At 43.1% G+C, this 26,770-nt stretch overlaps 1 pseudogene; it reads right to left on the reverse strand.

Annotated features, from left to right (window-relative positions):
• Positions 1–8,506: 8,506 nt before the first annotated feature.
• LOC104675622 lies at positions 8,507–8,794 on the reverse strand (annotated as a pseudogene).
• Between the last annotated feature and the right edge of the window lie 17,976 nt (positions 8,795–26,770).

The following is a 26,770-nucleotide window of genomic DNA, read 5'->3' on the forward strand; positions in this document are numbered from 1 at the left end:
AGCATTCTTATACACCAGTAACAGACAAGCAGAGAGCCAAATCAGGAATGAACTTCCATTCACAATTGCTTCAAAGAGAATAAAATACCTAGGAATCCAGCTTACAAGGGATGTAAAGGACCTCTTCAAGGAGAACTACAAACCACTGCTCAGTGAAATCAAAGAGGACACAAACAAATGGAAGAACATACCATGCTCATGGATAGGAAGAATCAATATCGTGAAAATGGCCATACTGCCCAAGGTAATTTATAGATTCAATGCCATTCCCATCAAGCTACCAATGACTTTCTTCACAGAATTGGAAAAAACTGCTTTAAAGTTCATATGGAACCACAAAAGGGCCCGCATTTCCAAGAGAATCCTAAGTCAAAAGAACAAAGCTGGAGGCATCACGATACCTGACTTCAAACTGTACTACAAGGCTACAGTAACCAAAACAGCATGGTACTGGTACCAAAACAGAGATATAGACCAATGGAACAGAACAGAGTCCTCAGAAATAATATCACACATCTACAGCCATCTGATCTTTGATAAACATGAGAAAAACAAGAAATGGGGAAAGGATTCCCTATTTAATAAATGGTGCTGGGAAAATTGGCTAGCCATAAGTAGAAAGCTGAAACTGGATCCTTTCCTTACTCCTTATATGAAAATTAATTCAAGATGGATTAGAGACTTAAATGTTAGACCTAATACCATAAAAACCCTAGAAGAAAACCTAGGTAGTACCATTCAGGACATAGGCATGGGCAAGGACTTCATGTCTAAAACACCAAAAGCAACAGCAGCAAAAGCCAAAATTGACAAATGGGATCTAATTAAACTAAAGAGCTTCTGCACAGCAAAAGAAACTACCATCAGAGTGAACAGGCAACCTACAGAATGGGAGAAAATTTTTGCAATCTACTCATCAGACAAAGGGCTAATATCCAGAACCTACAAAGAACTCAAACAAATTTACAAGAAAAAAACAAACAACCCCATCAAAAAGTGGGCAAAGGATATGAACAGATATTTCTCAAAAGAAGACATTCATACAGTCAACAGACACATGAAAAAATGCTCATCATCACTGGCCATCAGAGAAATGCAAATCAAAACCACAATGAGATACCATCTCACACCAGTTAGAATGGCAATCATTAAAAAGTCAGGAAACAACAGGTGCTGGAGAGGATGTGGAGAAATAGGAACACTTTTACACTGTTGGTGGGATTGTAAACTAGTTCAACCATAATGGAAAACAGTATGGTGATTTCTCAAGGATCTAGAACTAGATGTACCATATGACCCAGCCATCCCATTACTGGGTATATACCCAAAGGATTATAAATCATGCTGCTATAAAGACACATGCACACGTATGTTTATTGCGGCACTATTCACAATAGCAAAGACTTGGAATCAACCCAAATGTCCATCAGTGACAGACTGGATTAAGAAAATGTGGCACATATACACCATGGAATACTATGTAGCCATAAAAAAGGATGAGTTTGTGTCCTTTGTAGGGACATGGATGCAGCTGGAAACCATCATTCTCAGCAAACTATCACAAGAACAGAAAACCAAACACCGCATGTTCTCACTCATAGGTGGGAACTGAACAATGAGATCACTTGGACTCGGGAAGGGGAACATCACACACCGGGGCCTATCACGGGGAGGGAGGAGGGGGGAGGGATTGCATTGGGAGTTACACCTGATGTAAATGACGAGTTGATGGGTGCTGATGAGTTGATGGGTGCAGCACACCAACATGGCACAAGTATACATATGTAACAAACCTGCACGTTATGCACATGTACCCTAGAACTTAAAGTATAATAAAAAATAATAATAATAATAATAATAATAAAGACAGTGGTTCCCAAACTTTTTGGCACCAGGGACCAGTTTCATGGAAGACAATTTTTCCATAGACAGCAGGGGGTGATGGGGGATGGTTTTAGGATGAAACTATTCTACCTCAGAACATCAGGCATTAGATTCTCATAAAAAGCACGCAACCTAGATCTCTTGCATGCACAGTTCACAGTGGGATTCGTGCTCCTATGAGAATCTAATGCCACCACTGATCTGACAGGAGGTAGAGCTCAGGTGGTAGTGTTCACTTGCCCACCCACCACTCACCTCCCGCTGTGCAGCCTGGTTCCTAACAGGCCACAGACCAGTACTGGTCCATGGCCAGGGGGTTGGGGACCCATGCTTTAAGATGCATTATTAGGTTATTTATTTGAAGTTTTGCTACTTTTTTATGTAGGTGCTCATTGCTATAAAGTTTTCTCTTAACACTGTACCCCATATGGTTTGTTATGTTGTGTTTCCATTTTCATTTGTTTCAAGAAATTTTTTATTTCTTCATTGACTCACTGGTCATTCAGGAGCCTATTGTTTAATTTTCTTTCATGTGTTTATATAGTTTCCAAAGTTCCTCCTGTTATTGATTTCTAGTTTTATTCCACTGTGGTCAGAAAAGATACTTGATATGATTTCAGTTTTTTTGATTTTTTGAAGACTTGTTTTGTGGCCTAACATATGGTTTATCCTTGAGAACAATCCATTTGCTGATAAGAATATGTATTCTGTAGCCATTGTATGAAATGTTAGGTGAATATCTATTAAGTCCATTTGGTCTATAGTGCAGATTAAGTCTGATATTTCTTTGTTGATTTTCTGTCTGGATAATCTGTCCAGTGCTGAAGGTGAGGTGTTGAAGTCTCCAACTATTGTTGTATTAGGGTCTATTTGACTCTTTAGCTCTTATAATATTTGCTTTTTATATCTGGATGCTCCAGTGTTGGATGCTTACATATTTGTAATTGGTATATGCTGTTGCTTAATTGACCCTTTGTTATTATATAATGATCTTCTTCATCTCTCTTTATAGTTTTTGTCTGGAAATCTATTTTGTCTGATATAAATATAGCTACTCCTGCTTTTTTGGTTTCCATTTGCATGGAATACCTTTTTCTATCCCTTTATTTTCAGTCTATGTGTGTCTTTTTAGGTGAAGTATGTTTCTTGTAGACCACAAATCATTGAGTCTTGTTTTTTTATCCATTCAGCCACTCTCTGTCTTTTGATTGGAGAGTTTAGTCCACTTACATTCAATGTTATTTTTTATGAGTAAAGATTTATTCCTGCCATTTTATTATTTGTTTTCTAGTTGTTTTGTGGTCTTCTCTCCCTTCTTTCTTTCCTTGCTGTCCTCCTTTTAGTGAAGGTGGTTTTTTCTGGTGGTGTATCTTAATTTTTTCTTTTTACTTTTTGTGTATGCATTGTGTGTATGTATTTTCATTTAAGGTTACCATGAGGTTGCAAGTAATATTCTATAACCCATTATTTTAAACTAATGACAACTTAACACTAATTGTGGCCAGGCACAATGGCTCACGCCAGTAATACCAGCACTTTGGGAGGCTAAGGCGGAGGATCACCTGAGGTCAGGAGTTCCAGACCAGCCTGACCAACATGGAGAAACCCCATCTCTACCAAAAAGACAAAATTAGCCAGGTGTGGTGGCGCATGCCTGTAATCCCAGCTACTCGGGAGGCTGAGGCAGGAGAATCACTTGAACTTGGGAGGCAGAGGTTGTGGTGAGCCGAGATTGCGCCATTGGACTCCAGCCTGGGCAACAAGAGTAAAACTCCGTCTCAAAAACAAAAACAAAAAAAACTAATTGCATAAACTAACCAACAAGCAAAAATAAAATTAATAAAACCCTCTACACTTTTAACTTCTTCCCTCAACTTTTTAACTTTTTGTTATTTTTATTCATTTCTTTTTTCTGTCTTTGTTGTTGTTGTTATTGTTGTTGTTTTGTTTTGTTTTGAGACAGAGTCTTGTTCTGTTCCCCAGGCTAGAGTGCAGTGGTGCAATCTCAGCTAACTGCAACCTCCGCCTACCAGGTTCAAACAATTCTCATGCCTTAGCCTTCCATGAAGCTGGGATTACAGGTGCACACCACCATACCCAACTAATTTTTGCATTTTTAGTAGAGACGAGGTTTTGCCATATTGGCCAGACTGGTCTCAAACTCCTGGGCTCAGCTGCCTCGGCCTCCCAAAGTGTTAGAATTACAGGCATGAGCTGCTGCACCCAGTCTCTTTTCATATCTTTTTTTTTTTTTTTTTTTTTTTTTGAGACAGAGTCTTGTTCTGTTGCCCAGGCCAGAGTGTAATGGCACGATCTCAGCTCACTGCAACCTCTGCCTCCCGGGTTCAAGCGATTCTCCTGCCTCAGCCTGCCAAGTAGCTAGGATTACAGGCATGCTGCCACTATACCTAACTAATTTTTTGTATCTTTAGTAGAGACCGGGTTTCATTATGTTGGCCAGGCTGGTCTCAAACTCCTGACCCCATGATCCGCCTGCCTCAGCCTCCCAAAGTGCTGGGATTACAGACGTGAGTCACCACGTCTGGCCCTCCTCTATTCATATCTTATTGTAATGTCTATGTCTTGAAAAGTTGCCGTAATTTTTATTTTTGATTGGTTCATCTTTTCATCTTTCTACTTAAGATACGAGTAGTTTATACACTACAATTACAGTGTTATAATATTCTGTGTTTTTCTGTGTACTTACTATTACCAGTTAATTTTGTACCTTCTGATTATTTGTTTTATTTATTTGTTTGTTTGTTTGTTTTTGAAACAGAGTCTTGCTCTGTTGCCCAGGCTGAAATGCAATGGCAGGATCTTGGTCTCACTGCAACCTCCCCTTCCCAGGTTCAAGCAATTCTCATATCTCAGCCTCCCAAGTAGCTGGGATTACAGGCATGCACCACCACTTCTGGCTAATTTTTGTATTTTTAGTAGAGATAGGGTTTTGCCATGTTGCCACGTTGCCCAAGCTGGTCTTGAACTCCTGACCTCAGGTGATCCACCTGCCTCGGCCTCCTAAAGTGCTGGGATTACAGGCCCTTCAGATGATTTCTTATTGCTCATTAACATCCTTTCCTTTCAAATTGAAGAACTCTCTTTAGCATTAATCTCTTGTGGAACAGGTCTGCTGTTGATGAAATCCCTCAGCTTTCATTTGCCTGGAAAATTATTTTTCCTTCATGTAAGCTAGTATGATGCTACATTCTTTTTTTTTTTTTTTTTTTTTTTGAGACGGAGTCTCACTCTATCTCCCAGGCTGGAGTGCAGTGGCCAGATCTCAGCTCACTGCAAGCTCTGCCTCCCGGGTTTATGCCATTCTCCTGCCTCAGCCTCCCGAGTAGCTGGGACTACAGGCGCCCGCCACCTCACCCAGCTAGTTTTTTGTATTTTTTAGTAAAGACGGGGTTTCACCGTTTTAGCCAGGATGGTCTTGATCTCCTGACCTCGTGATCCACCCATCTCGGCCTCCCAAAGTGCTGGAATTACAGGCTTGAGCCACCGCGCCCGGCCTGATGCTACATTCTTAAACATGTCTCCTGAGGAATATATGTATATATCTGTGTTGGGTATCATAGGAGTAAAATTTTCTGTATGATAGAGTATGTATATGTTCAACTTTCATCAATACTTTCAAATAGCTTGCAGTGCTATAAGCAATACACAGGAGTTCCAGGTTGTTCCACATGTTAGACAACACTTAGTGTTGTCTGGCTTTAAAATTTTACTTGTTTTTGTAGTTGTGATATCACATTGTAGTTTTAGTTAGCATTTCTTGAATGTCTAATGAACTTGACCATTTTTTAATATTTTTGCTGGCCATTAGGCTAGTTTCTCTGTAAAGTGCCTGTTGTTTTGCCCATTTTTCTATTTTTCTATTGCGTGAGTGAATTATATGTTTGTTTTCTTACTGATTGGCAGGGGTTTTTTATACATTTTGAATATGAGTCCTTTTGGGGGATTATGTGTTGTAAATATTTTGTCCTACTCTTTGAATTGCCTTTTCACCCTTTAGCCATGCCCTTACATGAATAAAAGTTTTTATTTCTAATATAGCCCAATCTGTCATCATCATCATCATTATTATTATTGTTGTTATTATTATTATTATTATTTTTGAGATGGAGTTTTGCTCTTGTTGCCCAGGCTGGAATGCAATGGCATGATCTTGGCTCACCACAACCTCCGCCTCCCAGGTTCAAGCGATTCTCCTGCCTCAGCCTCCCAAGTAGCTGGGATTACAGGTACCCACCACCACACCCGGCTAATTTTTTGTATTTTTAGTACAGACCGGGTTTCACTATGTTGCCCAGGCTGGTCTTGAACTCCTGATCTTGTGATCTGTCCGCCCCAGCCTCCCAAAGTGCTGGGATTACAAGCATGAGCCATCGCACTCGGCCTCCTATTTTTAACTTCTGAAAGCCTATTTTGTTTTACATTTCAATTTAGATCTCAATCCTCTAGAATTTTTTTCTAATTTAAGGAAATTGTTTATTACTTAAAAGTGTCTTAGCAAAATAGAAGCATCAATTTTATGCCATAATTTAATTTTTTTTTAAATTGACATAACATTTTACAGGTTTTTTTTTTTTTTTTTTTTTTTTTTTGAGACAGAATCTCGCTCTGTCACCCAGGCTGAAGTGGCACAATCTCGGCACACTGCAACCTCTGCCTCCAGGGTTCAAGCAATTCTCATCTCTCAGCCTCCCGAGTAGCTGAGGGATTACAGGCACATGCCACTATACCCGGCTAATTTTTGTATTTTTAGTAGACACAGAGTTTCACTATGTTGGCCAGGCTGTTCTCAAACTCCTAGCCTCAACTGATCCACCAGTCATAGAATCCCAAAGTGCTAGGATCACAGGCATGAGCCACTACCCCGGCCATTCTGTGTTTTATCGTGTACAACATGATTAAAATTCTTTTTTAAGGTAGGATGTAAGGGTAGGGATCAAGATGCTTTTTTTTCTTAAAGATTTATAATTGCTTCAAAGCAGCTTATATTTTTAAAAAACATGTTTTCCACTGTATCATAAGTTAAGTGATCATGCATATGTGCTCAATTTCTGGACTCTCAATTCTATGCCTCTGGTCTGTTCATACACACACACACACACATATATACATATATATATATACACACATATGTATATACACAAATGTGTGTGTCTGTGTGTGTGTGTGTGTGTGTGTATATATATATATATTTTTTTTTTTTTTTTTTTTTTTTGAGATGAAGTCTCACTCTGTCGCCCAGGCTGGAGTGCAGTGGCGTGATCTCGGCTCACTGCAACCTCCGCCTCCCAGGTTTAAACAATTCTCCTGCCTCAACCTCCTGAGTAGCTAGAATTACAAGCACACACCACCACGCCCGGCTAATTTTTTTTTTCTTTTTTTTTTTGTATTTTTAGTAGAAACAGGTTTTACCACGTTGGCCAGGCTAGTCTCAAACTCCTGACCTCAAGTGATCTGCCCACATCAGCCTCCCAAAGTGCTGGGATTACAGGCGTGAGCCACCACACCCGGCCTCCATACATTCTTGTAATAATGCCGCACTTATAAATGTAACACTATAATAAGCATTGTGTCTGATAGTGTCAGTCCTATAGCTCTGTTCTTGAAGATTGTTTTCGCTATGCTTAGTCCTTTACATGTCCATATGCATTTTATTTTTTCCACTAATAGTCATTTATATAACTTGATGCCAATCAAAACATACCATTGGCTGTTTAGCTGGGATTACAGGTGCCCACCACCATGCCCAGCTAATTTTTGTATTTTTAGTAGAGATGAGGTTTCACCATGTTGGCCAGAATGGTCTCGATCTCTTGACATCATGATCCACCCGCCTCAGCCTCCCAAAGTGCTGGGATTACAGGCATGAGCCACTGAGCCCGGTGAAAGGATTTTTTTTTTTTTTTTTTTTTTTTTTTTTTTTTTTTTTGTTAAAATACTGAGAGGAAAATAACTTACTGGAATATAAAGATAAGAACTGAATGAGCATGCCTCTAATGGAGAAAGGGGGTATTTTCACAGAATCAGTATTTTTCCCCATCCCATCCCCACTTGATGTCAATCAAAACATACCATTGGCTGTTTAGTTTTAAAAAATGCAATATGCTTGGGCATATATACCAGTTACTTTATGTACAATAAAGGAATGGGGAAGCGGGAAACGAAAGAGCAGAGAAAACTATACTGTAGTAGTCAGGATGTGGTGGAACCAAATTGCAGTTTTCTAATGCAGAATGTAATCTTGATCTTTAAAGAACAGAGTTCTGGCCAGGCATGGTGGCTCACACCTGTGATCCCAGCACTTTGGGAGGCCGAGGTGGGCGGATCACTTGAGGTCAGGAGTTCGAGACCAGACTGACCAACATGGTGAAACTCGTCTCTACTAAAAATACAAAAATTAGCCAGGCATGGTGGTGGGCACCTGTAATCCCAACTACTCGGGAGGCTGAGGCAGGAAAATTGCTTGAATCCGGGAGGCAGAGGTTGCAGTGAACCGAGATCACGCTATTGCACTCCAACCTGGGCAACAGAGCTAGACTCTGTCTCAAAAATAAATAAATAAAATAAAGAACAGAGTTCTGGAGTAAAGAAGCAGGTTCCCTTTTCAGTAGACACCTCCCATCTGCTGTTGGAATGCATCAATTGTATCGTCATCCCCCATTTCCAACTGTGCAGGTGTGTCTATTTTATTGATTGGTTGCCCATCAAATTGGAATCTAATCTGCTTCATTGACAATCCCTGTCATTCACAATAGGCTTTCATTAGTTTACTAAGTGGTGTATGCCTCTTAGTCTTAAACTGCACCACAGAACCATCCTGCCCCAACACCTTCAAATTAATATGTTCTTTGTTCTCATTCCTGACTCCTTCCTTGGGCCTTTCATCAGCCATGCAAGCACCAGTCTCCTCAGCTGCTGCTTCACGAAAGAGGCACCAAGTCCACACCAAACCAGCACACAAGCAGCCCCAGGAGCAGCAGAAGAGGGAAGCAGCAGTGGTGGATGAGGGCTCCATATGCATTTTAGAGTCAGCTTATCAACATTCACCAAACACATATTCTCATACCAAACTGCTGGGATTTTACTTTAGCTTTCGTTGAATCCATATATCAATTCAGGGGCTTTGTCATCTTTAAAATTGTGCTTTCTAATCCATGAAGATGGTATATCCCTCCACTTATTTAGGGTTGGTTTTGAAGTTTTGTTTTTTGTTTTTTGGTTTTTGGTTTTTGGGGGGGGTTTTGTGGGTTTTTTTTTTTCTGTTAGTTTGTTTTTGAGAGGGGGTCTTGCTCTGTCACCCAGGCTGCAGTGCAGTGGCAAGATCTCAACTTACTGCAGCCTCCACCTCCCAGGCACAAGCAATCCTTCTGCTTCAGCCTTTTAATTTGGGACTACAGGTGTATGCCACCATGCACAGCTAATTTTTGTATTTTTCGTAGATGGGTTTTCATCATGTTGCCCAGGCTAGTCTCAAATTCCTGGCCTCAAGCAATCCACCTGCCTCAGCCTCCCAAAGTGATGGAATTACAGGCATAAGCCACCATGCCTAGCCTTATTTCGGTTTTGTATAATTTTGTCTCAATAGTGGATATTTTCTAGTTACATTTTTGTTTGTCTTTTTCATTTTTATTTTAGGTTCCAGGGTACATGTGCAGGTTTTATATAGGTAAACTCATGCCACGGGAGTTTGATGTACAGATTATTTCATCATCCAGGTACTAGGTCTAATACCCAATAGACTCCCTCCTTCCACCCTTCACCCTTAAGTAAGCACCAGTGTCTGTTGTTCCCCTCTTTGTGTCTGCATCTTTTCATTTTCTTGGTGGAATCCTTTGAAGCATGAGATTTAAATTTTGATGAAGTCTAATTTACCTATTTTTTCTTTTTTTTTTTTTTTTTTTTTGAGACGGAGTCTCGCTCTGTCGCCCAGGCTAAGATGCAGTGGCGGGATCTCAGCTCACTGCAAGCTCCGCCTCCCGGGTTTAAGCCATTCTCCTGCCTCAGCCTCCGGAGTAGCTGGGACTACAGGAGCCCGCCACCTCGCCCGGCTAGTTTTTGTATTTTTAGTAGAGACGGGGTTTCACCGTGTTAGCCAGGATGGTCTCGATCTCCTGACCTCGTGATCCGCCCGTCTCGGCCTCCCAAAGTGCTGGGATTACAGGCTTGAGCCACCGCGCCCTATTTTTTCTTTTGTTGCTTGTACTTTTGATGTCATATCTAAGAAATCATTGCCTAATTTAAGGCCACAAATATTTATACCTATGTTTTCTTCTAACAGTTTTATGGTTGGTGTGGTTCATTGAATGTTTATGTTCCCCCAAAATGTATTTGTTGAAATCCTAATCTCTAAGGTATACACACATAGTCAGCCCTCTGTGACTGTGGGTTCCACATCTGTGGATTCAATGAACCATGGATGAAAAATATTTGGAAAAAAATTGCATCTGTACTGAACATGCACACTTTTTTTTCTTGTCATTATTCCCTAAACAATACAATATAACTATTTACAGAGCATTTACATGGTATTAAGTATTGTAAGTCATCCAGAGATGAATTAAAGTGTAAGGGAGAGTGTGCAGAGGTTATATACAAATACTATACCACTTTATATCAGGGATTTAAGCATCCATGGATTTTGGTATGCATGGGAGGTCCTGGAATCAATCCCCCTGCCAACAGGTACCAAAGGATGACTGTATATGTATGAATATATGTATATGTACATGTGCATGCACACATGTACACACACACACACACATAAATGCAATGAGTACACCAGCGGCAATGAGCATACCAGACACTGAGACTTTGGTTTTAAATACTATTCTCCTCAAAACGAACCAGAACTCCTTGAAGAAATGACTGACTTTGGGGCTAAAGCAGAGAAAGCATACAATACACCTAGAACATATTGTACCATAAAGTATGGCAATTCTCAAAGGATCATGGGGATGTGTCAAAGTGACACAGGAGCCAGCCAAGGGGCTCCCACTGGCTAACTCTGGGATAACAAGAGCATCAAAATAATGACGGAATTATAGCAATTTCTTATAACCCATTAAATAGGAACCTATGAGCCCATACTAATATCAATTAATAGATAAATATTCCTCACAAGTATTGACAACATAAAATAGAAATTACAAACAAAAAAATATTTTTTTTCCTGGATGACAGAGGGAGACTCCATCACAAAAAATATAATAAAATAAACAAAATTTCTATTAAAGTTAAAAAATTAATAGAGAAATAAATGAGAACAGAGGGAGGGGAAAGCTTTCCCTTACAATAGAAGGTCAACTAATACATGTGGAAGAAATAATAGAAGGAATGATAATGTTTTGTTTTCTTTTTTTTTGAGGCAGAGTCTCACTCTGTCTCCCAAACTGCACAATCATAGCTCACTGCAACCTCCAACTCCTGGGTTTAAGCAATCCTCCCACCTCAGCCTTCCAAGTAGCTGGGACTACAAGTATATGCCACTGCGCCCGGCTAATTTTTGTATTTTTTGTAAAGACGGAGTTTTGCCATATTACCCAGGCTGGTCTCAAACTCCTGAGCTCAAGTGATCTGCCCTCCTCAGCCTCCCAAAGTGCTGGGATTACAGGTGTGAGCTACCGCACCCAGCCAATGATTATCATTTGATAACCTTTACAGTAATAATCGTTTTGGTGAAAAAGCAAATAAAATGGTACTTATATAAATAGGTAAAGTCTGGGCAACACCGAGACCCGCCCCCCATCTCTAAAACAAAATTAACTTAAACAATTAGCTGAGTGTGGTGTGGTGGCTGGCACCTGTAGTCCCAGCTACTTGAGAGACTGAGATAAGAGAATCACTTGAGCTCAGGAGTTCGAAGCTATAGTGAGCTATGATCGCACCACTAAATTCCAGCCTGGGTGACACAGCAAGACCGTGTCTCAAAAAATAAATAAATAGGCCAGCCATGGTGGCTCACACCTGTAATCCCAGCACTCTGGGAGGCTGAGGCGAGCAGATCACCTTAGGTTGGGAGTTCAAGACTAGTCTGACAAACATGGAGAAATTCCGTCTCTACTAAAAATACAAAATTAGCCGGACACGGTGGCACATGCCTGTAATCCCAGCTACTCGGGAGGCTGAGGCAGGAGAATCACTTGAATCTGAGAGGTGGAGGCTGCAGTGAGCCAAGATTCGCCGTTGCGCTCCAGCCTGGGCAACAAGAGTGAAACTCCGTCTAAAAAAATAAAAAATAAATAAAATAAATGCGTTATCAGTAACAATATTTTTGCATAGTCTCAAAGTATCTTAAGACAAAAATACTTACTAACTTTACATTGAAAATCTGGCAGACATCATCATACCAAATGATGAAAGTTAATTTCACCAGTGATGAGACAAATCAACATCATATGCCTTCTGATGTGATGCATTAAGAAGAACACAGCTGGTTGGGTTTGGTGGCTCATGCCTGTAATCCCAGCACTTTGGGAGGCCGAGGCAGGTGGATCACTTGAGGTCGGGAGTTAGAGACCAGCCTGGCCAACATGGTGAAACCTCATCTCTATACAAAAATTAGCTGAGCATGGTGGCACAAGCCTGTAATCCCAGCTACTGGGGAGACTGAGACAGGAGAATCGCTTGAACCCACGAGGCGGAGGTTGCAGTGAGCTGAGATGGCGCCACTGCACTCTAGCCTGGGCAACAGTGCAGGACTCCGTCTCAAAAAAAAAAGAAAAAAAAAAAAAAAAAACACCGCATCACTTCTGCAGCATTTCTGCCAAAATGATTATCCTAAATCCAATCATGAGGAAACATCAAACACAATCTGGTGGACATTCTGCAAAATAATTGACCTGTCCTCTTCAAACTTCTGGGTCATGAAAGAAAGAAGAGACTAGGAATTGTTCCAGAAAAAAAGGAAACAAATGAGACATGGCAATTAAATGCAACACGTGATCCTGTATTGTATCCTGGACCTATAAATAACTTTACTGGGAAAAGTCAGTAAAATTTGAATGAAGTTTGTGGATTAGAAGATGCTGTGGTGGCTGGTCATGGTGGCTCACGCCTGTAATCCCAGCACTTTGGGAGGCCGAGGCAGGTGGATCACCTGAGGTCAGGGATTTGAGACCAGCCTGGCCAACATGGTGAAACCTGTCTCTACTAAAAATATAAAACATTAGCCAGGCATAATGGCAGGTGCCTGTAATCCCAGCTACTCAGGAGGCTGAAGCAGGAGAATTGCTTGAACCCGGGAGAAGGAGGTTGCAGTGAGCCAAGATTGTGCCATTGCATTCCAGCCTGGGCAACAAGAGTGAAACTCCATCTCAAAAAAAAAAGAAGGTGCTTTGGATTCAATGTTAATTTCCCGATTTTCATGGGCATTCTGTGATTACATAGAAGAGTATCCTTATTTTTATGAAACAGACACTAAAGTATTTAGGGGTGATTGGCATCATGTCTGTAACTTATTCTCAGATAGTTCTGGAAAGAGAATCTGTATCTATACAGAGAGAAAAATAATAATAAGGCAGATATGGTAAGTTACTAACGATTAGAGAATCAGGCGAAGGGAACACAGGAGTTCTCCACAGCATTCCTGAAACTGTCTTAAGGTTTTTAATTATGTCCACTTTAATAGCTGAAAAATATTTCCTATAACTCTTATTTTGTAAATCCCTGGCATCTATTTAATTCAAGATCAAAATAAAATAAGAACATGAAGGTAATGAGAAATAAGTCAGGCACAAAGAGAACTTATAAAGATAAATCAGAGCTATTCACTAAATATACTAAGGCCTATGAGTCTTAGGTTCAATTTTTTTTTTTTTTTTTTTTTTTTTTTTTTTTTTTTTTTTTTTTGAGATGGCATCTTGCTCTGTCGCCCAGGCTGGAGTGCAATGGTGAGATCTCAGCTCACTGCAACCTCCACCTCCCGGGTTTAAGCGATTCTCCTGCCTCAGCCTCCCGAGTAGCTGGGATTACAGGTGCCCGCCACCACGCCTGGCTAATTTTTGTATTTTTGGTAGAGACAGAGTTTCACCATATTGGCCAGGCTGGTCTCGAACTCCTGACCTCATGATCCGCCTACCTCGGCCTCCCAAAGTGCTGGGATTACAGGAGTGAGTCACGACGCCCAGCCCTTGGGTTCTATTTTTTAATTACATATGAAATTTTAGTGTTAAAGAGCCAGGAGGAGCTTGAAAAGTCTCGTTCCTCAAGTCTTTTCGTCATATATGTTTACATTAGGATTAAGAAGAGAAAGGGGTCCGGGCGCGGTGGCTCAAGCCTGTAATCCCAGCACTTTGGGAGGCCGAGACGGGTGGATCACGAGGTCAGGAGATCGAAACCATCCTGGCCTACACGGTGAAACCCCGTCTCTATTTAAAAAACTACAAAAAACTAGCCGGGCGAGATGGCGGGCGCCTGTAGTCCCAGCTACTCGGGAGGCTGAGGCAGGAGAATGGCGTAAACCCGGGAGGCGGAGCTTGCAGTGAGCCGAGATTGCGCCACTGCACTTCAGCCTGGGCGACAGAGCGAGACTCCGTCTCAAAAAAAAAAAAAAAAAAAGAATAGAAAGGGGCTGAGCACCTTGAGAAGCCAGGAAATGAAGTCCCCTGAAGAGAGACATGTTTTCCAAGGAAAAGGCAGAGGGACGTCCGCTCGCCATGGAAGAAAGTGCCACAGAGCATGCTAGAAGGGCTGAGGACAGCAGAGGGATGGATGGAGGTGGGGGATACAGGTTGCTGCAGGCAGTGGATGTGAGATGGGCCCCACCCTATTTTGCACCTCTGGCCTGCCAACCCGGGATCCTTCTGCCCAGCCAGACTCTCAGTAAGGAAGAGGGGTTCTGGGAGGCAGTCCCAAACTCGAAGAGTGAAGAAAGATGGCAATGCCAAGGCTTTGGGAGTGGAGCCAGAGGCAGGAATTGGAATTGGGGGCTGGTTTCCCCATGGCAGAGCTCATCCAGGTCCAGGATCTACCCTCTCTTGGCAATGACTGGCCAAGCCCTGGCTCAGGTATTCCACACCTGGGCCCGGAACCACATGCGAGGAAACCCAACACTGTTCCACCCCAGCCCGCAACTTCCAGCAGCTAGGAGCAAACAGGGCTTGTGGAGGAGGCAGTGGGTCTCCAGAGCCCAGCAGCAGGGAGGCTACTTCCCGGGAGAGGGCAGCGGCACAGGAGAAGGCCCTGCTGCCGACAGGGGTCCTACTCCACTCCGGGACCCTGCCCTTCTGTGGCCACGCTCCCACCAGAAGCCTGTCACCTCCCATCCCTCCCGCTGGTAACAGGCACCGGGGTACCGTGCCCAGCCCCCAGGCACCTTCCCAAGGCTGCCATGTGGCAGAGGAAGCCGGTGAACGGACGCTCGGCTGCAGCCAGGCAGGCCTAAGCTCTGTTTCCCCGCCACATCTCAGCTACACCCACAGGCCTGGGTGCCAACCAGCTGGCGTCAGTGCCCTTGGTGCCTTCCAGCACCCGCCTGTCCTGGAGGAGCTGCATCTGTCCCGTAATGTCCTCGCCCGCCTCTTAGGGGCAGCCTTCTCAGCCCTGGCGGGCACGGTGCACCACCTCGACCTCTCTGAAAGCTGACCTCGGTGCCCGTGGAGGCCTTCGTGGGGCTGCAGATCCAAGTGAATCAATCCGCCAACCCGTGACACTGGGACTGTGCCCTCCAGGGAGTGCTCAGGCTGGTGACGCTGGCACCGGGCACCAGGACAGGCATCGTGTGCGGCCCCCGGCACCCGACCAGACCTTGGTGGAGCAGGAGCTCCTGCTGCTGGCAGGGGAGGAAGAGCTGTGTGGGGCGGGGCAGGGCCCAGCGGAGCACCAATGTGGCCCCTGCCTTTGGAGAGTGGCTGACCTGGTGCATTATGTGCGGCAGAACCGAGATGAAACCTGGCGCACACTCAAGCGGCCCCTGCTGCCAGGGCACCCAGAGTACCACTCCACCCTCAGCACAGTGATCCGATGACCAAGGGCGCTCCTGGGGCCACACCACACACTCCTCCTCCTCCGCCCTTTCCCTTCCTCTGACCCCCTCAGCTTCCTGTGCAGCCTCACCCCAGCCCCCTAAATACCTGTCCTCTCTCCTCTCTCTCTCTCCCCCCACCTCTCTCTCTCCACGCCCCTCTCTATCTCGCCCCGCCCCCCTCTCTCTCTCCCTGCCCCTCTCTCTCGCTCTTTCTCTCTCTCTCTCTCACACACACACGCGCGCGCACACACACACACACACACACACACACCCCATCTCTGGTGCCTGGATTTATCTAGTGCTCCAACTTAACTTAAAGAATGGGAAGGACTTTGGACAGAAAAGAGGGAGGGACCCTAGATGAAAGGTTGTGGAGGTGGCAAGGAAGATGTACAACTTGAAATGTCTGGGCAGTGGCAAGACCAGTCTCAGGGCTGAAAGAGAGGATGCAAAGAGGGATGAGGAGGTGGTGAGACCAAGCTGCAGGTGGGGTCCAAAGTCGGGGTACAGCCAGATTTAAAAGGACACTTTGGGCTCTGCCTCTCTTCTCCCTCTACCTCTACTGAGAGCCTCCTCCTTGCTTCTTGCCTCTCTCTTGCCTCTAGGCCCCTCTTCTTGCACTCTGTTGGAAACCTCTCATCTCACACTCCCTGCTTCCTTCTCCAGACTCTCCTTATCTCTCTGTGCCCTCCTTTATGCACTGACAGGGTTCCTGAGCTCCTTCCTGTGCGGAAAAGGTGGTCTCCTCTATGACTGAGTTGGGGACGGGTGACTGGAGAGAGCTGGGGGAAGGGGGTAGACCCCAAAACATCACCAGAGAAATCAATAAAGTCACCTTTGTGAAGGAGGAAAAAAGGATCAAGAACAAAGTTCTATGGGCCAGGCGTGGTGGCTCACACCTGTAATCCCAGCACTTTGGGAGGCTGAGGCAGGCAGATCACCTGAGGCCAGGAGTTTGAGATCAGCCAGGCCAACATGGCAAAACCCCACGTCTACTAAAAATACAAAAATTAATCAGGCGTGGGAGCACTTGCCTGTAATCCCAACTGCTCAGGAGGCTGAGGCGGGAGAATCAGCTGAACCCGGGAGGCAGAGGTCACAGTGAGGCAAGACTGTGCCACTGCACTCCAGCCTGGGCAACAAAGAGAGAGTCCGTCTCAAAAAAAAAAGAATAAAGAATAAAGTACTACGATCCCAAGAGGATTATGTATCAGAATTTTTCTGGAGTTCATGTATATAAGTTTCATTTTATTTCAATTCTTTATAAAACAAATCAAGCAAAAAATGTCTAGAAAATACATTATGTGGCCAGGCACAGTGGCTCACACCTGTAATCCCAGCACTTTGGGAGGCCAAGGCGGACGGATCACCTGAGGTCAGGAGTTCAAGACCATCCTGACCAACATGGAGAAACCCCCTCTTTACTAAAAATACAAAAAATTAGCCGGGCTTGGTGGTGCATGCCTGTAATCTCAGCTACTCGGAAGGCTGAGGCAGAAGAATCACTTGAACCTGGGAGACAGAGGTTGTGGTGAGCTGAGATCTCGCCATTGCACTCCAGCCTGGGTGACAAGAGTGAAACTCCATCTCATAAAAAAAGAAAGAAAGAAAATACATTAGGTAATACAATGAACACCCACTCAGTCTAAAATAAAACATTTCTAAACACAATAGACTCCCTTCCCTACCACATTCCCAGTACAATATCTTTAATTTAGCATTTGTCATTCTCTTTTATGTATTTATACTTTTACTACACAGTATATATTTCTTAACAAAAGATAATATTGTTTGGCATGATTTTTGACTTTACAGAAATTGTATAATACTGTATACGTCCTTTTAAGCTTATTTTTCTCACTCAAGTTTTCTTTGGTGGGGAAGGGGGGGTTTGTTTGTTTGCTTTCTGAAAATTCCCAAGTCTTATCACTCAAGTTTAAATATTTATTTAGCTTAATACACATAATTTTAATTCACTCATTGTATCTGCTATATAGTGTTTCATGATATGAATATATAATTTTTCATTGCATATCATATTGATGAGCATTTAAATTGTTACCCCATCTATTCTACTACCATCAATGCCAAAATGAACCCCAAATCTGATGCCTTGTGTTGATTTGCAAGTATTTCTCTAGGCCAGTGGCTCTCAAATTTTAGAAAGCATCAGAATCACCTGAGAGTTTTATTAAAGAATAGACTGTTGAATTCCACCCCCAGAGTTTCTAATTCATTTCTAACAAGTCCTTAAGCAATGTTGATGCTGTTGGTCTGAAGACTGCACTTTAGAACCACCGCCCTAGGATGTTCATCCTGGAGTAAAATTGCTATCAAATAATTGTGCATCTTCAACTTTACTAAACGATGCCAAATTGCTCTGCAAAGGAATTTTAATGATGTGCTCTCCCAAAGAAGTCAGTTCTCTTTCTCATGTCTGAAACCACCTTTGCAAAATTGTGACTGAGACAGTGAAAGAGATCTAACTTAATCGACTTCATCTTGCTTCTAACCTCCAAGCTGTCCTTGTTCATTCCTGGGCATAAGTTAAACTAACTTTGGGAGAAACTTATAGTTTATAGTTTGGAACAAGGACAATAACAGCCCTTTCCCAAAGCAGACCTCCTTCTTGCCTGGGGACCAAACTGCCTTTGTAAGACTAATATTAGCCACGAGATTAGAAATTATGGTTTAGGAGTCATGCAGCTGAAGGCTGCAAGATTCTGACCCTCCCTAAACTGCTCCTAAGATCAGCGCTTGAGAGATTTTGCAGACCCTGCACTTGATGGATCAGCTGGCCCCACTGAGATCGATAAACTGGCTCATCTGATCTTATGGCCCCCACCCAGGAACTGACTCAGCTCTAGATGACAGCTTTGACTCCTTATGATTTCATCCCTGACCAATCAGCACTCCTGGCTCACTGGCTTCCCCCTACCAAGTTGTCCTTAAAAACTCTGCTCCTCAAATGCTCAGTAAGACAGATTTGAATTAATAATAAAACTCCAGTCTCTCACACAACCAGTTCTGCCTGAATTACTCTTTCTCTATTGCAGTTGCCCTGTCTTGAGAAATCGGCTCTGTCTAGGCAGTGGGCAAGGTCCACACTACATTTGATGATGTCATAACACTTCAAAAGTTTTGCCAATCCAAAGCATACGGAATTGTATTTCACTATGGTTTCCATTTGCAGTTCCCTGTCACTAACGGGGTGGAGCATCTTTTTATACAGCTGTAGCCACTCAGGCTAAATTATACTGTCTCTTATCTGTTCATTTCTTGGCCTATTTGCTATTAGGATGCTTTGACTTTAATTTATTTCAAAAGACAAAATTACAGGCTGGGCACAGTGGCTCACTCCTGTAATCCTAGCACTTTGGGAGGCCGAGGCAGGTGGATAACCTGAAGTCAGTTTGATACCAGGCTGGCCAACATGGTGAAACCCTATCTCCACTAAAAATGCAAAAATTAGCTGAGTGTGGTGGCTGGCGCCTATATTGCTAGCTACTTGGAAGGCTGAGGCAGGAGAATTGCTTGAACCCAGCAGGGGCAGAGGTTAGAGTGAGCCGAGATCGCACCACTTCACTCCGGCCTGGGTTACAGAGTGAAATTCCATCTCAAAACAAACCAAAAAAAAAAAAGACAAAATTACAACAAATTTAGTTTAAAAATCCACTTGGCTTTTATTTGTGATTCTAGAATCAGGCAACGCCTCACTGTATGAAACAGAACGGGTGTTCTGGTAGACAGAGCAGAGGAGGTTGGCTTTGTAGGCCAAAAAGGGCTGAAGAAAACAGAAACAGAGACCAAAGGGTAAATCGGCCATTTCATAGTTACCTTCCTTCTAAGGTTAAAAACAGAGGGGACTGGCCGGGCGCGGTGGCTCACGCCTGTAATCCCAGCACTTTGGGAGGCCAAGGCGGGTGGATCACAAGGTCAGGCAATCGAGACCAACCTGGCCAACATGGTGAAACCCCCGTCTCTACTAAAAATACAAAAATTAGCTGGGCATGGTGGCGTGTGCCTATAGTCCCAGCTACTCAGGAGACTGAGGCAGGAGAATCGCTTGAATGCGGGAGGTGGAGGTTGCAGTGAGCTGAGATCATGCCACTGCTGCCCCTGCACTCCAGCCTGGGCAATAGAGCGAGACTCAGTCTCAAAAACAAACAAACAAACAAAAACAGAGGGAACTTCCTTATTATGCTGTCTCAGGTTGACTGGAATCTCCTGTATTTTGGAAAACTGGCCCATTTCAAAGTTCTGTTTGATTACACGGCACTTAGCGTAAGTGACTCCATTCTGGTTTGGGCTGCTGGGGCCTAGGGCAGGAGGCTATCCCAAAACAATGGCCTGTTATAAACCTTACTTAACACTTACGTAGTTATAGTTACTAAACCATCATTTTTAGAACATAATGAGGAAAGCCTGGGCGCCGTGGCTCACGCCTGTAATCACAGCACTTTGAGAGGCCGAGGTGAGTGGATCACCTGAGGTCAAGAGTTCAAGACCAGCCTGGCCAACATGGTGAAACCCCATCTTTACTAAAAATACAAAAATTAGCCATGCATGGTGGCGCATGCCTGTAATCCCAGCTACTTGGGAGGCTGAGGCAGGAGGATCACTTGAACCCAGCAGGCGGAGGTTGCAATGAGCCGAGATTGTGCCATTGCTTTCGAGCCTGGGCTTCAGAGAGAGACTGTCTAAAAAAAAAAAAAAGAAAGAAAAAGAAAAAGAAAAAAGAACATAATGAGGAAAATGCATGTCTAGCACATTTTTCAGAAAATTCAAGATATACATTTATACTGAATTTACTATAATACAGAAATTTCTGTGTTCTGTTAACCTAAAGGGGCAAAACTGAGGCAAACTTTAAATATAGAGAGTTAATTTGGGCCAAGGTTGAGGACTGTAGCATGGGACATACTTCCAGCTTGCTTTTTAGAGTGCTCTGGGAAACAAAGGAGAGGCTCAAACCCACATATCAGAAGGGTGCAATTACTAAAGTTGTTTGTCGGGAAGTCTCCTTGGTTTACAGAAATAACATTGGTTAGCGATTGGCTATCCATTGTTGAACTATAGTCTAGCGCCCCGCGTTGCAAGTGGCTTCAAGAGGGGAGTGATTGCTGTTGCAGTTTAAATGCCTCTCTGGGCCTGGATAATTTAAAGAGGCTTGCCTTTCTCAGATTTTTTTTTTTTTTTTTTGAGACGGAGTCTTGCTCTGCCGCCCAGGCTGGAGTGCAGTGGCCGGCTCTCAGCTCACTGCAAGCTCCGCCTCCCGGGTTCACGCCATTCTCCTGTCTCAGCCTCCCGAGTAGCTGGGACTACAGGCGCCCGCCTCGTCGCCCGGCTAGTTTTTTGTATTTTTTAGTAGAGACGGGGTTTCACCGTATTAGTCAGGATGGTCTCGATCTCCTGACCTCATGATCCGCCCGTCTCGGCCTCCCAAAGTGCTGGGATTACAGGCTTGAGCCACCGCGCCCGGCCTGCCTTTCTCAGATTAAAAGATGTTTTTTTCTCTCTCAGTTATAGTATGAGAAAAAAGAATACAAAATTATACTTGTACCACAATATACAAACTAAAATTCCAAAACACTATCCTTAGAAAAGAGACTAAAAGGAAATATGCTATTATTGCATGAGCATTTTAGAGATAGATTTCTTATTTTATGGCTTTAAGTGTGTATACTTTCTTCCAATTTTCTATATTTTCAGTTCTTTTATAAAACAATGCAGTTTCATATTCCATGGAGATTCAGTGCCAAGCTAATACAAAAACCAAAAATTATGTATGCAATATTACCCCAAACATCCCTTAAATTGGGCCATCTCAGTCAGGCACGGTGGCCCATGCCTGTAATCCCAGCACTTTGGGAGGCCAAGGCGGGCAGATCACCTGAGGTCAGGAGTTCTAGACCAGCCTGTACAAAATGGTGAAACCTCATCTCTACTAAAAACACAAAATTAGCTGGTGGTGCAGGCCTATAGTCCCAGCTACTCAGGAGGCTGAGGCAGGAAAATCGCTTGAACCCAGGAGACGGAGGTTGTAGTGAGCCCAGATCGCACTATTACACTCCAGCCTGAGCGACAGAGCCAGACTCCATCTCAAAAAAAAAAAAAAAAAAAAAATTGAGCCATCTCTCAGAAAGTCCAGTAGTGATTTAGTAAGTGTTCAGGGTAATTTTGCAACATGGCCTATTTTTTTTTCCCCTATCATTGGAATTGTTGCTATTTGTTTGATTGAGCACCAGATGGAACAACAGAAAAGCAACTATCTACATATATTTCTTTTTAGAATAACACTTAACTCCGGTAAGATGATGTTATCAGAGGCACCCAGGAACTAGGACCAACAAACTAGGGACCAAGGGAAAGCAGATTTGCACATCCCATCTCATGCTTAGCCTACGGTTCACTGAGCGGAATGTTAGGTGGAATCATGCACCATTTACTTTGCCACTTTCTCCCTCTCTTATTTTCGTGGGGTTGAGTTAATATGGTTGAGCTTGCATATGGTAAATTTGTATGTGATGAGACTCCTTTGTACATAATTCGTTTATAATAGAAGAAAACCTCTTTTTTAGAAGGAACAGATTTCTGGAATATATAAAGATATACACACTTTCTGTTTTCATCATTCATTTACTCTTTCAGCAAGTATTGTATCTGCAATTTTTTTTTTTTTTTTTTTTTTTTTTTTTAGATGGAGTCTCACTCTGTTGCCCAGGCTGGAGGATAGTGGTATGACTTCAGCTCACTGCAAACTCCACCTCCCAGGTTCAAGTGATTCTCCAGCCTCAGCCTTCCAAGTAGCTGGGATTAGAGGCCTGCACCATCATACCGTGCTAATTTTGTATTTTTAGCAGAGATGGGGTTTCACTATGTTGGCCAGCCTGGTCTCAAACTCCTGACCTCCAGGGATCTGCCCGCCTCAGCCTCTCAAATTGCTGAGATTACAGGCGTGAGCCATCACGCCCAGCAATTTTTGATAGAGGAGATAGAGGGAAGAAGTAAAATAGTCTCTGTCTCTACTCTCGTGGAGCATAATCAACTAATCTATCAGTAAAATAAATAAAAAACTACCCTGTGATAAAGAAGAAGTACACAGTAGCTTAATAACATACAATTGTAATATTTCATCTTCATTGAGGGTTTTAGAAAGGCTCCCTGAGAAAGTGATTACTGAGCTGGGTCAGAAGTGTGGTGGATGCTGTGATGTGTGACCAGCAGTGGTACTGGAGTCAGATCATACTGCCTCATGGGAGCCAATGGTTGAATTGTTAGGAATTTTGAGACAGGTTTTAAACAGCCATTATTAAATATTATGTAAACTTATAACTATATTAAAAACACAAATCAATAATACTCAAAACTCATCACTTCCTAATTATTTTTTGCTACATTTTACTATTATCTGTGCTTTTGAGGTTATCTGTTGTGCATCTTTTCCCAGTTCCACATTCACTGATATCACAATTGATAGCTTGAAACCGAAACAGTATAAAATGGGGCTTTTTCTCCCAAAGAGCTGGTTGTTAAACATTTACCAACATACTACTGAGATAGCCAAGTGTAAAGAGGCTCCCGGGGAAACTCTGACCAGCCTGTGCCCACTGGGGTAGAGCCACAGAAGTTCACACCCTTTACAGCAGGAGGAACCTGGCCCTTCTCTTCCTGGGTGGAACCTGGGATTCAATCTGTAAGGTAGGAAGCCTATATACTAGCAGGACTCTCCCTCTGCTGAGAGTTCCTGTTTCCTTTTTTTTTCTTTGTGACCAATAAATTCTACTTTTCTCACCCTTTAAAGTGTCTGCAAACCTAACCTTTCATGGTCATGTGACAAGGATCTTGTTTTTAGCTGAACTAAGAAGGAAGTGCTACAACACTACTGTGCACAACCCAAATCCTCCTTCAAAGAAAGATCTCTTGGCCTACGGGGAACGTGGTCAGCAGATGATCTTCAGCTATAGGTACCTTTAGGGATTCCTTACATGCAAAGAATCATCCTTCCAAGGTTGATGTACATCTCATGAATGATTGAAGTGGGAGTATAAAGGCCCAGTCATTTCAACTGAATGTAAGATACCTGAAAGTTCATTTTAGCTCAAAAGGTCTCCATGAGGCTTTTGTTGGACTGTACTACTTCTTGACGTCCCCCTCTGCCAAAGTATGCTTTCTTTCCCTCTCTTTCCCAGCTGTTGTCCCAAAAACACCCTTTTCCACACTAAGCTCCATGTGAGTCTGCTTCTGGAGAACTCAACCTGCAAGAAAAAGGATAAGGAGGGTGTCAATGAGAAAATGTTAAGGTAGGGAGTGTTAAAAGAAAGGCTTTAGCCAAATTAAATGTAGAAGAGTTTAATTGAGCAAAGAATGATTCATGAATTGTGCTGCCTCCCGAACCAGAGTAGGCTCAGAGATTCCAGCATAGCCATGTGGTGGAAGAAGATTTATGGACAGAAAGTGGAAATTGGCATACAGAAAATGGAAGTGAGGTACAGAAAAGGCCAAATTGGTTACAGCTTGGTGTTTGCCTTACTTGAACACAGTTTGAACAGTTGGCCACCTTTGACTGGTCAAAACTTAGCACAAGAGTAGGCTACAATCTGTTTACAACTCCATTTGGGTAATAGTTCATGATGTACAGAGAAACCTTTAGACTGAAGTTAAAATATGTAAGGAGGCAGCTTTAGGCTAAACTTGATTTAACAGGAGTGTTCTAGGGCATGGAAAATTATCTGAGCAATGTCCTGTATTGGAAGACAAAACAGCGCTATTGAGAAAGGTACAAAAGGGCTAGTGGAACCCAGAGAGCAGGAAACAGCCTAATGTGAAATGAAGCTGAAAAGGTAAATTGGGGCAAAACCATGTAGGATGTTATTGGCCATTGGTAATGATTTGAGTTTGTCATAAGGATAATGGAAAGCCACTGGAAACCTAGGGTGGAGTGTTATGCGGCGGGCAATGCATTGTAAGATTTGCATTTGGAAAATATTACCATGACAGAATGTGGAAAATAGATTGGATAAAGGAAAGTGTAAACTTGGAAGGCTTAGCTAGAAGATGACTGTAGTGGTAAAGATGATGGCAGAGTAGACTTGATAGTGATGGAGATGAAAATTTTTGGATTGATTTGAGAAACACTTAGAAGGTAAAACATGATGCAACCTGGTAATAGATTACAAGAAAGGGGAGGTGTTAAGGATGATAACTAAGCTTTTGATTTGCTAAACTGGATAAATGGCACCATCCAATGAGATAGAAGAGGATTAGGTTTGGGGAGAAAGATCGTAAGTTTATTTTAGGACACAAAGAACTTGAGCTTCCTTTGAGACAATCAAATGCAGTATTCTGGAAGCCAAGGAAAGAGAATGTTTCAAGAAGGACAGAGAGATCAATTATATTGAAAGCTGTACAGAAATGAGATAATACACAGCTGAAAGTATGTAGGCCCCTTATCTACGGTTTTGCTTTCCACAATTTCAGTTACCTGTGATCAACCACAGTCTGAAAATATTAAATGAAAAATTCCAGAAATAAACAATTCATAAGGGTTTTTTTTGTTTTTTGTTTGTTTTTGAGACAGAGTCTCACTCTGTCACCCAGACTGGAGTGCAATGGCATGATCTCGGCTCACTGCAACCTCCACCTCCAGAGTTTAAGCAATTTTCGTGCCTCAGCCTCCCAAGTAGCTGGGATTACAGGTGCTTGCCACCACACCTGGCTAATTGTTTTTTTTTTGTTGTTGTTGTTGTTGTTGTTTGAGATGGAGTTTTATTCTTGTTGCCCAGGCTGGAGTACAATGGCACAATCTCAGCTCACCACAACCTCTGCCTCCCGGGTGCAAGCAATTCTCCTGCCTCAGCCTCCCAAGTAGCTGGGATTACAGGCATGTACCACCACGCCCGGCTAATTTTGTATTTTTAGTAGAGACGGGGTTTCTCTATGTTGGTCAGGCTGGTCTCGAACTCCCAACTCAGGTGATCCGCTTGCCTTGGCCTCCCAAAGTGCTGGAATTCAGGCACGAGCCACCGGGCCCGGCCGATTTTTTTGTATTTTTAGTAGAGATGGGGTTTCTCCATGTTGGCCAGGCTGGTCTCAAACTCCCAACTCAGGTGATCCACCTGCCTCGGCCTCCCAAAGTGCTGGGATTACAGGTGTGAGCCATGTGCCCGGCCTGTTTTTTGTTTTTTGTTTTTTTTTAAGACAGAGTCTTGCTCTGTCACCCAGGCTGGAGTGTAGTGGCATGATCTCAGCTTGCTGCAACCTCTGCCTCCTGGGCTCAGGTGATCCTCCCACCTCAGCCAGCCTCCTAAGTAACTGGGACTACAGATGCACACTACCACCCCCTGGCTAATTTTGGTACTTCTTGTAAAGACAAAGTTTTGCCATGTTGCCCAGGCTGGTCTCGAACTCCTGGGCTCAAGCGATCTGCCTGCCTCAGCCTCCAAGAGTGCTGGGATTACAGGCATGAGCCATCATGCCCAGGTGATTCATAAGTTTTAAATTCAGCGCAGTTCCAAGTAGTGTGATGAAATCTGATGCTGTCCCACTCCAGCCCAGCTGGGACATGAATTCTCCATTTGTCCATCATAGCTCTACACGCTTCCTTTCCGTGAGACACTTATTAGCCTTGTCTGTTATCAGTTTGACTGTCACAGCATTGCAGTGCTTACATGCAAGTCACCCTTATTTTACTTAAAAATGACCCCATTGCACAAGAGTAGTGGTGCTGGCAATTTGGAAATGCCAAAGAGAAGCCATAAAGTGCTTCCTTTAAGTGAAAAGTTGAAAGTTCTCAACTTAATAAGGAAAGAAAAAAATTGTATCCCAAGGTTGCTAAGATCTACAGTAAGAACAAATCTCTCTGTGAAATTGTGAATGGTATATCATTATAATTGTTCTATTATT

The sequence above is a fragment of the Rhinopithecus roxellana genome, chromosome 3 (assembly GCF_007565055.1).
Source record: "Rhinopithecus roxellana isolate Shanxi Qingling chromosome 3, ASM756505v1, whole genome shotgun sequence".
NCBI classification, from domain to species: domain Eukaryota; kingdom Metazoa; phylum Chordata; class Mammalia; order Primates; family Cercopithecidae; genus Rhinopithecus; species Rhinopithecus roxellana.